The sequence below is a fragment of the Delphinus delphis genome, chromosome 17 (genome assembly GCF_949987515.2).
Source record: "Delphinus delphis chromosome 17, mDelDel1.2, whole genome shotgun sequence".
Classification (NCBI taxonomy): Eukaryota; Metazoa; Chordata; class Mammalia; order Artiodactyla; family Delphinidae; genus Delphinus; species Delphinus delphis.
This window is the reverse complement of record NC_082699.1, coordinates 73,479,452-73,491,792: the sequence shown is the minus strand read 5'-3', so window position 1 is coordinate 73,491,792 and position 12,341 is coordinate 73,479,452. Positions and strand designations below refer to the sequence as shown.

The window sequence follows — 12,341 nt, the reverse complement described above, 5'->3', positions numbered from 1 at the left end:
GATTCTTAACCACTGTGCCACCAGGCAAGCCCTAATTACATAATTTTTAAGTCCAAGTGATAAGCATTATAGATTGATTTCCTTTTTAAAGAGAGTCACATATTTCTAATTTCATGTTTTTATTTCTGAAAGAAGTTACCTATGTCATTATTCCCACACTATGGTGTGTATTTATACACTAAGACATCCATAGGGATGTTTCTTACAGCAATGTTTGAAGTAACAGGGGGAAAAAAAAGTAACTTACATGACCCTAGCACTAGAGTCTCCAGTCAAATCAAGTCTGTGGCCTGTAAGCTAGGAATGGTTTTACAGGTGTGCAGTGAAGGACTTAGCAAGTCTGGCTTACTCAAACCCTGCACATTCCAAAGATAAGTCTGCCCGTTGACCAAGTCCCTGGGGGATAACCTTTAAGCTCTTGGAATATCCTGCCTTCTGTGAGTGCCTGTGTTTACCTGGGGCCTTGAGCCACATCAGATAGATTATGCTAACAGTGATTTCTGGTGTGGGCATTGCAGTAGCAGGATCAGTTTGATCTCTGGAGGAGCTGGAAACTGAATAACTAAGGTCAGCCACGTGGATGCTCCATGCCTGTGAGACCTGACCCTCACTGAAAGCCCCGAACATGAAGTCTCAGGTGAGTTTCCCCAGTTGACAAGAGTCTATATGTGTTGTCCCACGTCATTTCTGGGAGAATTAACTGCTGTCTGTCCACGCACCGTCTCCAGAGAGGACAGCTGGAAGCTTGTGCCTGGTCTCCTGGACTCTTCCCTATGTGCCTTTTACATTCGCTGATTTTAACCTGTACCGTTTTGCTATAAATTGTATCTGTCAGCATAACCACTTTTCTGACTTCTGTGAGTCATTGAACTAGAGGGTGGTCTTGGAGACCTTGACACAACATTAATTAAAGGATTCCTTTTTACAAAACTAATATGCGGGGGCTTCCCTGGTGGTGCAGTGGTTAAGAACCCGCCTGCCAATGCAGGGGACACAGGTTCGAGCCCTGGTCCGGGAAGATCTTAGGATCTTAAGTAATCATCAAATAAGAAAATGGTTTTTTAAATGCTTTGTAAACTGTAAATTAGGGTAAAGTGGTACTAATGTGAACCACACTGAATTCAGATTTCTAGTATATAAAATTTAATGATACCTTCCCTACCAACATTCAGGGAGTTACTGGGAGAATCAAATGAGATAATAAATGTTAAGAAACCTTTTATAAATGTCAAAATATTATGTAAATGAGTCTTATAAAAAAGTATTACCACCACCCTGGCTGTGATGACACTCATGTGGGCTAATTATAATTGTGAAGGGGAAAAAAAACCAAAAACAAAACATGTTTTCTTGGTTTCCTGAGACCAGAGGTGAGCTGTCAGCTATGAATAAGGAAAAGTGATTAACATTCATCTAGCTCTGTCTTTGTAGTCCATACGAGGTTACATGAGAGATGAAAGAAGACTAAAACACAGCTCATGCCCTTCTTTTCAATTCAACATTTATTGAGCACCTACTGTGTGTAGATGGGGGGGGTAACCAAGAACTTGGTATATTAATTGTCCTCATATTTGCCTGACGAGGTATTATCCTTGTTTCTCACTGAGGCCCAGAGAAGTTAACTCAAAATCGAATAGATCCAGGGCTAGCATTTGAATCCATTGTTTCTGGCTTCAAAACACGTTTTGAAAAACAAGCTACAAGGACTTCCCTGGTGGTGCAGTGGTTAAGAATCCACCTGCCAATGCAGGGGACACGGGTTCGAGCCCTGGTCCGGGAAGATCCCACATGCCGCTGAGCAACTAAGCCCGTGTGCCGCAACTACTGAGCCTGCGCTCTAGAGCTCATGAGCCACAACTACTGAGCCCACGTGCCACAACTACTGAAGCCCGTGTGCGTAGAGCCCATGCTCCACAACAAGAGAAGCCACCGCAATGAGAAGCCCATGCACTGCAACAAAGAGTAGCCCCTGCTTGCTACAACTAGAGAAATCCCGTGCATAGCAATGAAGACCCAATGCAGCTAAAAAATAAATTAATTAATTTAAAAAGGAGAAAAGAAAAAAAACAACCTACAAGAAAGCTAGGATCCAAAAGTTAAATGGTCTGGGGAAGGGAAACAATAGTAGAGGAGATAAGTGAAAGAAGACACTAGTGTGGGCAGCGGAGCAGTTAGGAGAGGCTTCTCGAAACAGGTAGGACTTTTAGGTAGCCCTGGAGGATAGCTGGAAATAGGAAGGTGAAGAAGAATGAACATTGTCAGCAAGGGAAAGTGGTAACTATGGTGACCACTTACTGGGTTCCCTACCTAGTTGTGCCCAACAGTGTGCGTCTTTGGGATGAGAACACTCACAAGGTGTGCTGACTCTGCGGTCAGTTGGTTCCAGGACAAGAAATAGGCGTGGGTAAATGGGGGAGTTAACTGAGGCAGCAGGGAGGAATGACGGAAGATTCTTCTCATTTCCAGAAGTCAAGAACAAGGCCTAGCCTCAAGGTCAGGACAGAGCCTATGCTGTAACTCTCATAATTTTGTAAACACACCACATCAGAGAACCATGTAAACATTTTGTGGATGGCAACTGACTTGAGTGTTTGCTTAAGTCTGTCATTTTATTTTTTAATTTATTTTTTCTTCCAGTTTTATTGAGGTATAATTGACGTCCTGCACTGTATGAGTTTAAGATGTACAGCATAATGACTTGACTTACATATACTGTGAAATGATAACGACAATAAGTTTAGTTAACATCCCTCGTATCCTATAAATACAAAAAACAAAAAAAATCAAGCTTTTTCCTTGAGAACTTTTAGGATCTACAGTCTTAGCAACTTTCAAATATACCATACAGCAGTGTTAGCTATACACTGTACATTGCATCCCCAGTACTTATTTATCTCATAAGGGAAAGTTTGTACCTTTTAGAAAATCCTTTATAAAGTAGTTATTGATGTGGGGTGGACAGGGGTTGGGGTTTGGAAACACTGGGGTAGAATTCAGTAGACCTGGATACTATACCTTCTCCCTTAGCATGAGTCACTGATGATATGCATTTATTATATGAGTGTACTGAGCCTCAGTCACATGTTCTACCTTTTGGGTCATGAATGTAAAATAACCAACATATGAATACTTTGAAATATATGAAGTTTGATGGAAGTGTTGAGTTCCATGTTCCAGCAGCACTGACATCGTTCCTATTGCAAAGATGATAATAGGGCATTTATCGTAATGTGCTCTAATATGGTTTTAAAGGCTTTTCCCCCTAACTTTAAAAGGCTTATGGGGGGCTTCCCTGGTGGCGCAGTGGTTAAGAACCCGCCTGCCAATGCAGGGGACACGGGTTCGAGCCCTGGTCTGGGAAGATCTCACATGCCGCAGAGCAACTAAACCCGTGCACCAAAACTACTGAGCCTGCGCTCTAGAGCCCGCAAGCCACAACTGCTGAGCCCATGTGCCACAACTACTGAAGCCTGTGTGCCTAGAGCCTGTGCTCTGCAACAAGAGAAGCCACCGCAGTGAGAAGCCCACGCACCACAACAAAGACCCAGCGCAGCCTAAAATAAATAAATTTATTTTTTAAAAAGGCTTATAAAATAGGTATCTATATTTTTCATTTTGTTTGGCAACGACTTTTAAAGAGAACTAAATCATGTTCTGGCAGCCCGACTTTCCAAGTAAAAGTGGTACCTGGAGCCAAGGAAAACCTCACTTTGGACATAAGGCACTGTGAGTGTTATAACTGCTCAATTTTTAGGTTTTCAATGACCAGATTAATGAAAGTATAGATGGTAAATTCCCACACCCTGCGTGTTCTCTGCTGGTTACCAGAGTCAGGAGGGTATGTGAGTTACCAAATGAGTAGATTCCTTCACCTACAGCGTATCCTGCACTGTGTTTACCTGTCTAGCAGTGCTTTGTTACATTTTAACCCATGTTCTACCAGCCAGCTTTCTTTATTTTTGTTGTTTTTGTTTGTTCGTTTTTTCCATCAGCCAGTTTTGTCAGATTTCACTTCTTGTAGTTTGTATTGTTAAAAACAGCCCATAGGTTTTTCATGATCTAAACTTGTGTTGAGACTCATTCCTGCTGAGATTCACTGTCCTGTGGGGAATGAGACAGAAACGAGACCGTCTCTGTCACTCAGGCTTCTGCACATTGGAGGCGAAGGACCATACTTCTTGACTTAGCACAGACGCTTCATTATCTAGACCAGTGGTTTTCAAATATTTCTTATAACAGAACATATTCTTTAAAAAGAAATCTTTCACCAAAGCCCAACATAAGGCACATGCCTGTGAGCCCACCTGCTAGGCTGCTTCCCCAGTCGTCCCTCGCAGCATGGGAAGGGCACGACTTGACCGCCATTAGTGTAAGGCCACCTTCCTCACTCTCTGCTTTGGCCACTGACCTCAACGATCTCTCCAATGCAGCCATTCTTAACCACGTCCACTCCTCCAGAGAGTCCTTCTGTTTTGCAGTCCTGTGCCTTTGCATATGCTGTTCTTCTACTGAGAGTGCTCCCACACCCTCCTGAATCTTTATTTTAATGGCATTTACTCATTCTTGGTACGATCTTTTCCTAGAAGTCTTCCCTGATATCCTTGTCCGGGCATCCAGACCATTCACTTCATTCCTCTATCATAGAGGTTACTACACTGTAATAACAGTTCATTTATTTGTCCAACTCTCCCACATTTAAGGTGTGTTTTTTTTGCTTTTTTGTTTTTTAATTTTTGGCCACATCCCATGTGGGAGATCTTGGCATATGGGATCTTAGTTCCCCAACCGGGATCGAATCCGCACCCCCTGCACTGGAAGGTGGAGTCTTAACCACTGGACCACCTGGGAAGGCTCCCTGCAGGTGTGTTCTTTTTGAGGGCAGGAACACATTCTTATTTGATCTTCGGCCTCTTGCGTTAGCACGTGGTTGGTAAGGTAATGAATAATGTTTACTGGATGGATGGATGGATGGATGGATGGATGGGTGGATGGACAGCCAGGAGTATGGACAGGTAGAAGAAGGAATTTACCAACAGACTAAGTGAATGAAGTGTCCCAATACCTTGAACCAAGCAGGGGGAGTAGAAGGAACTGACAAGAGAATTCTCTTCATATGGCCAGCTGCTTTGGAATTTGTGTGTAGATTAAGAGTGGACCTGACACCACTTCCCAGAATACAGTCATCACTGGGTTAGCCCTAGGGAACAGTCCAGCATGAGTCATATGCCTTCTCTCCGTATCTCGTGCCGTGTATTTATAGCTAATGATGGTGGTTTGTCACTTGTTAAACAGCACAAGAAAAATGACTGCATGAAGGCCAAGCAAAAGACTAATGGAAATGGTTTTAATAATTAATTTTTAAGAGGCATGCAAATGACAGTTCAGCTGGGAAGCTATAGAAACATGTAAGCTGAAATTTCAGCCGAAGGATGCTACTCTTTGGATAGTTCTGAGGTTAAATGGGGATAATTTGAAAGCTGGCAGGAAGAAGGCCAGTGATACATCGTTTTGCCTGCTTTTTATTTTTTTTTCCTTTTACACAGCAAATCATATCCTTGAAAGGAAGAGTGTTCTACATTTGAGTTCTAGAGGATGATGAGAGTCAATGAAACATGGAACGGCATGAATTGGAAGCTGTGTTACCTAATGTACATTATTATTTTATTGTATAACACAGTTTTCAAAATCACTCAGATAATATTTAAGCTTCCCTCTTGTTTTAGTCTAATTGGCACATTACTTCCCCCAGATAATTATCACAGAACAGAAAGTTCTATGGAGGTTTTCTACTTGTTTTCCCCTTCCGTATGTAATTCCATTGATGGGCCTCAATGAACACTCAATAAAAGGTTAACACAATTAAATTTGTACATGCAGCAATTCCCCTCTAGAAAAGAGAGAATGGAACTTGAATTTATTGAGCATCTACAATGTCCAAAGCACTGTTAGGTACTTTTTCATAAGGTGTCTCAGGAAATCCTCACAATTACCCTAAAAGGCGATCCCCATTGTATAGATACAGAGACAGTCGCGGAGAAGTTAGGCAGTTTTGGCACTCACACAACATGTGGCACAGATAGGGGTTGGACCAGGTCCATCTGGCTTAAATCTCCATTTTTTCCCCAATATTTTACAGTGTTTCAATGAGCAGGCAGTCGGAAACCTGGTTATCAAATGTAAATATACTATAGGAAGCAAAAGAAGTGCCCTAAAATGTTCATTTCTTCTCTCTACCTCTTTCCTTTCCTTCCTTTGGAGAAGATGAGCAAACCTGCATCCCTGGCTACCCCTCCCACCCCTCACCCCCATCACTAATCTATTCAGTGTCTAGATGGATGTTATAAAACGGTGAGAATTTACATTTGAAGAGTAATTCAAGAGTTTACTAAGAATCTGCAACATCTCATTTCATCCTCATTTTTCAATGGAGAAAATTAAAATCCAAATAAATCTGTGACTTAAAGTCACAAAGCTAATTAATAGCAGAGGACTGAATCCAGAATTCCTGATTCCAGATACTCCTTTCACTACATCCTCAAGTGAGAACATGCGTGATTTTTCTTTAAGGATGAAGAGGATTTCACTCTGCAGAGCTTCATTTGTTTCTTCTCTTAAGAAAACTTATCCTTCTAAGACATGAAATTTATTAGCCTCATCATATGCCTCACTCACAAGCCTGTCCATATGCTGCCGTAATTATCTGGATGTGTAGACACTATTCTCCGTCAAAAAATGTCAAAGCATTCCACAAATGGGCGTAGTGGAACACATGCAAATGGTTTAAACCATCATCATTCCAAAAGATATGAGGGTGGTCCTCCGCAGAGCAGAGAGAGGAGGTTTAGATTCGAATTCCAACCACCAAAAGAGAGTGTCCAGCCCACTTTTCTCCCTGAACTTCTTATGTAACTGCTACAAAAGTCCACCAGCTAAACAAGCCCAAGTCTTTTCCAGAAGGTATCAGAACAGGAGGGGGGACTGTAGTGGTTGCACTGTCTCCCCTTCACATTTTACTCTAAGAAAATAAGGAGGAGGGCTGCCCTTGAAATGACTTGCCCAAAATGAACAGGTGAAATGGCAGGGTGTGGAGAACACTGGATTTGGATCCAGGGGCTCGTGTTAGAGCAGTCTGCTTCTTTAAGCCTCATTTTCCATGTCTATCAAATGAGTACTCTAATGCCACACAACGGTGTCGAGCATGTTAAGTCAGATGATATATGGACAGAGGAGCTTGTGTTTGTACCCAAGAAGACTTAGGGGTAACAATTTGAAAAAGAGCTGGAAATAGCATTTATATAAATAAGGTCAAGAAGTGTGACCTATCCATAGCAAAGAAGGGGGGTAGTGTTAATAAAGTCCAGGAGTTGGTTTAAAGATTACCATTTTTATTGGAAAATATTTGTTAACCATAATGCTTTATTCAAGTCACAGCTTTTGCTATTTTATTATGATGATAAAGAAGGCAAAAACAAGGCGAGTCTAAAAATCTCCTTTTGGACTTTCCCAGTGGTCCAGTGGTTAGGACTACGTGCTTCCACTGTAGGGAACACCGGTTCGATCCCTGGTCGGGGAACTAAGATCCCGCATGCTGTGCAGCCAAAATAAATAAATGAAATAAAATCTCCTTTCATTTCTCTTTGTTACTCTCAACATCAAAGATGCATGTTTTGATATATTATTAGAATAGAGAACAGTTCTTTATCCTTTCAAAGAATTTTAACCATTATGGGCTCTGGGAGGAGATAATAATAATAGAAGGATTTTCTCTTTCTGGTAAATGGAAAACTCTATGACTTATACCAATCTTCCCACAGAAGACAACCAAAAAACCTGGACCAAAATAATCCTTTAAGTCAAAAAAGAACTACTAATACAGTGAAGAATTTCCAGCTGAGATGAGAGCTAGGAAAAGGTACAAGCTTAGAATGGTAAACCCAGCATCCACAGCTGTTTTTTTTTTTTTTTTTTTTTTTTCGGTCGTGCTGCGCAGCATGTGGGATCTTAGTTCCCCCAACCAGGGATGGAACCGGCACCCCCTGCAGTGGAAGCACGGTTTCCACATCATCTGAGAGAATCATTAGTCCACTGGACCACCAGGGAATTCCCCACAATCGCTTTTGTCTCCAATTTGCCAAACTAGGGAGGAAGCTAAGAGTCACAGCTGCATATTCATGGCACTTTGGGGCTGTGGGTACAAAGTCCATGTTTAGGACTTGCCCAGGTGGGAACCTTCCTATAAATCCCCATTTTGGTCTGGAACTCAAAAGGTTAATGTCCTAGGAACTAGAGGGAACCAGAATTAAGCCACTCATCAATCTATTTAACCAGGCTTCATGTCACATGGGTCACTGAGAACACAAAAAATCTTGAAATTTGTAAGTACCCCAGATGTCTACAAGAAGCAAACAAAAATCCTCTTATGCATCAAATTATTTCTACAAATGAATTTGCAATTACAATGTATTGCATACAATCAGAAACACAAAACAGACCCACAGAGACTTCATTATTAGCATTATCAGACTCCAAAAAACAAGTGAACTAGGTTCTAAATAGAATTCTAGAAGTCATTGGAGGGGTTTAGCAGCAGATTAGCTATAGTTTAAGAGAGTTGGTGAATGAGAAGATAGATTAGAAGGAATCATACAGAATGAGGATGGGAAAGACAACCAGATGGGAGGTGGGGAATAAACAGAAGAGAGTGAGTGTCTTAAGGAATACAGTGAGAAGACCTGCGGTGTGTTTAATTGGAGTCCCAGAGGAGAGGAGACAATAGGGAGGAGTCTAATTTGTATGATGTAATACCTGGGAATTTTCCAGAAACGGAGAGAATCATTAGTCCACAGATTCAAGCAGACCATACACATGTCAAGCAAGATAAATAAATGGAAGTCCACAACGTACTGAAATGGTAGAAAACTAAAAACAATGAGAAAAATCTTAAAAGCTGACCAAAAGAAAAAAGGGGGTGGGTGGCAGCACTTACTTTTAAAAAAGTGAGAAATACAGTAGCAATAGGAGAAGCCAAAAGACAGTGATGAAATGGGCTAAAAGAATGCCAAAGTTGGAATTCCCTGGCGGTCCAGTGGTTAGAACTCTGGGCTGTCACTTCTGGGGCCTGGGTTCAATCCCTCGTAGGGGAACCGAAATCCTGCAAGCCGTGCGGGGCAACCAAAAAAAAAAAAGAATTCTACCCTTAACAAAAATATTTATGAAGAAGGAATAAAGACATTTTCAGATGACAAAATCACAGTTTATCACCAATAAACCTGCACAAAGGAAATTCTAGTGATGATCTTCAAGTTGATCGAAGTTTAGTGATGCAGGAATGATTGAAGACCAAAGAAAGTGGTAAACGTCTTGTGGAGTTAAAAATATTTAGAACTAAAATCCACTGCAATGCTAGCATACAAACCACAAAGCAGGTAAATGAAGTTCAAGTGTACTAAAGTCCTCACATCATCTGAGAAGAGAGTAAAGGTATTACTTCACGCTAGACTCTGATATGTCAGCAATGCATGTTTTGCCTTGTGGGACCACTAAAAAGATAAAAATGTATTACTTTCAACTAATAGTCCAAAATAGAATGATTGAAAAAGACAAAAATCCAGGGGGTGGTGGGACATAAGACAGACAGGAAACACATTTCATAAGAGTGGATTTAAATCAAACTATATCTTTAAGATCAAATGTAAATGGAATAAATGCTCCAATTAAAAGATAAGAATTGTGAAACTAAATTTTTAAAAGTCCAACATATGAATACCAATAGATTGAAATAATGGAATTAAGTTATCCCATGGTAGGTATTATCACATAAACTAGAATTTAAGGCAAAAAGCATTACTAAGAAGGTCACTTTATAATGATAAAAACACCAAATTACCAGCGAAATATTCTAATTCTAGATTCTACTTATAATATGACTTCAAAACACATGAAGCAAACATTGATACATCTACAAGGAGAAATATATAAATCCACAATCATAGTGAGAAATTTTAACACATAAACTCCCAGGGGCAACACTTACCTACTAGGGGATGAGAACCAGTAGAAAAACATTCATCACATCACCCTCAAGTGGCTGATTCTACATGAATCCTCAGATGGTCCCCAGAAATATAAAGCTGATGAGCAGTGATCAGCTCAATAAAACACCCTTGAATTGGATTGTCCTTCCTTGTTTTACTCTTCCCAGACCCCATTCTTCTTTCTTGGAATCATATTCCAACATAAACGCATGCATGCAACTACTTCTCTGAACCTTGCTACTTTGGGAACCCAGGCTAAGACACTTGGTACCACAAGCAGCTCTACAAACAGACATTCCAGATGGAGTCTAGTATTGGACCAATTGGATAGTGATAAGTATCCCATTAATGTTGGTAAGCGGGGTGATCTTAACCCCCGGCATGCAGCAGTATCACAGTTACTGAGATTTTCACCAGCAGTGAATTGGAATGATGAAGAAGGAAGATGAAGCATTGATTTATGTAGTCGCAGCTCATAAAAAAAATATGGTCAATGTTAATTATAAGGAATGTAGGACTGGCTGACTTTAGTTGCTGGTCTTTAGAAGTCTTGTTAAGGGAAAAGAAAGTGTCAGACTTGGTTAGCCGACTGTCAACCTCAAGGAGTGCTGTAAAACTGGGAATGCTGGGAGTACAGCACGGTTACCAAGGAGAACAAACACAGCCTTAACAGTCTCTGATATCAGTGTCAGGGCCCAGAAAAGGAAATGGTAGACCTTAAGACATGGGATAGGGATATTTGAATGGACAAACCTGAGGACCTTGAACCCCAGAAGCAGTGCCCTCCCTCTTCCTAAAGGACAGTGGGGTTTTCTGGGGGGCAGGGGGTTGTTTGTTTGCTGTTTTTTAATTTTTTGACCTTGCCAAGTGGCATGCATGATCTTAGTTCCGCAACCAGGGATCGAACCCGCGCCCCCTGCAGTGGAAGTGCAGCGTCTTAACCGCTGGACGGCCAGGGAAGTCCCGACAGTGGTCTCTCTTGCCTGCAGACACTGCAAAGGCGCCACCAGCAACAGGAGCCTCACAAGATGATGTTTGTCCTAAGATTTGTCTCTACCTCCCTTATTTCCTCCAGATCAGCAGTCAGGTCAAGCACAGCCCAAGCGGGGCGATCCAACTCCTCCTCTAGGAAGAAATACTGTATACACCCAGAGAATTGCAAGCTTTGAGTAATATGCACTAGTGTGAACCAGGAGACCTCATGAATCAAGGGACCTCATGTTGGAGGGGATCTTAACGAACTGCTGAGCATTAGGACCTCTTTGTAGTTCAGTTTCTTCATCTGTCAAATCTGATTAATAGAGCCTGTCCAACCTACTTTATATGGTTATCGCAGTAAATGAAGAAATTAATATTTATAGTGAACTCCGCTAGCCACTGTATTGGGCACTTCACATAAATTATTTAATTAGGATAAGATAAGTGTAAACACTTTTAAAATTAGTAATCTTGTTTAGAACACTTATAAATGTGTTATTTTAATAGCGTGCCCTAAGAGAAACTCAGTTCTAAGACTTGTGAAACCGTGATGGGTAATAGTTAAAGAAGAAGAAAAGGAAGCTAACATTTCAAAATTACAAATATATTAGAATATGGCTTTGAGTAAGTTGTTATTTTGTTTGGGGGAAGGTGGACCACCCAAAGAGTGTTTTAAGGAGAGTTCTATTCATTGATCTTGGGAAAAGCAGGGCAGGAAGAATTTTAATGCAGAAGCTCTGGATAAGCAGTTCAGTGTCCAGTGGAGCAATGTAAATTCCTGTGTGATACACTGTGGTGTCATGGCTAAAGGCACAGCCACCGAAACCAGACTGCCTGGGTTTGAATCTCAGCTCTGGTGCTTAACCCACTGGGGGATGTGCTTTAGTTCTTTCATCTGCAGAATGGTAGTATCTATTGAGTAGCATTATTGGAAGATTAAATGCCTTAACTTACAAAATGAATGGTGGCAATTACTATAGAAGCACCAGAAAGCCTGCTTGCTCTGGTGGAATCATGTACGTAGTACACTGTCTAGAATAGAGGATACGCTTAAGATATATATAAATGGGATAAATGAAGTGCCCAGGTATTGGGGGGTATACGTGAAACACAATTGGCTGTGCGTTGAAAACAGTTGAGGCTTAGTAGTAGGTACACAGAGATTTCTTATACTATATTCTGTACTTTGGTGTACCCTTGAAATTTTCCTTACTAAAAATACTTAAAAATATATATATCAGCCTAGGAGATCCAGTTGTTTCATATCTATATGCCCTCACTTCAGTTCATCTTTGTACTTAACCATTTAGCGGTCTGGGAGGTTGAGAA

At 41.0% G+C, this 12,341-nt stretch overlaps 1 protein-coding gene across 4 annotated transcripts in view; it reads left to right on the top strand.

The window, feature by feature from the left end:
- Positions 1-12,341, top strand: part of LOC138413865 (WAS protein family homolog 6-like) — an 89,162-nt gene that overhangs the window by 49,440 nt on the left and 27,381 nt on the right. For 3 of the 4 annotated variants that reach the window (XR_011246237.1, XR_011246234.1, XR_011246236.1), the window contains exon 4: positions 519-637. The exons of the other annotated variant lie outside the window; for it this stretch is intronic. The gene's annotated coding sequence lies outside the window, so the exon portion shown is untranslated. The remainder of the gene's footprint in view (positions 1-518; positions 638-12,341) is intronic. 4 annotated transcript variants of the gene reach the window in all.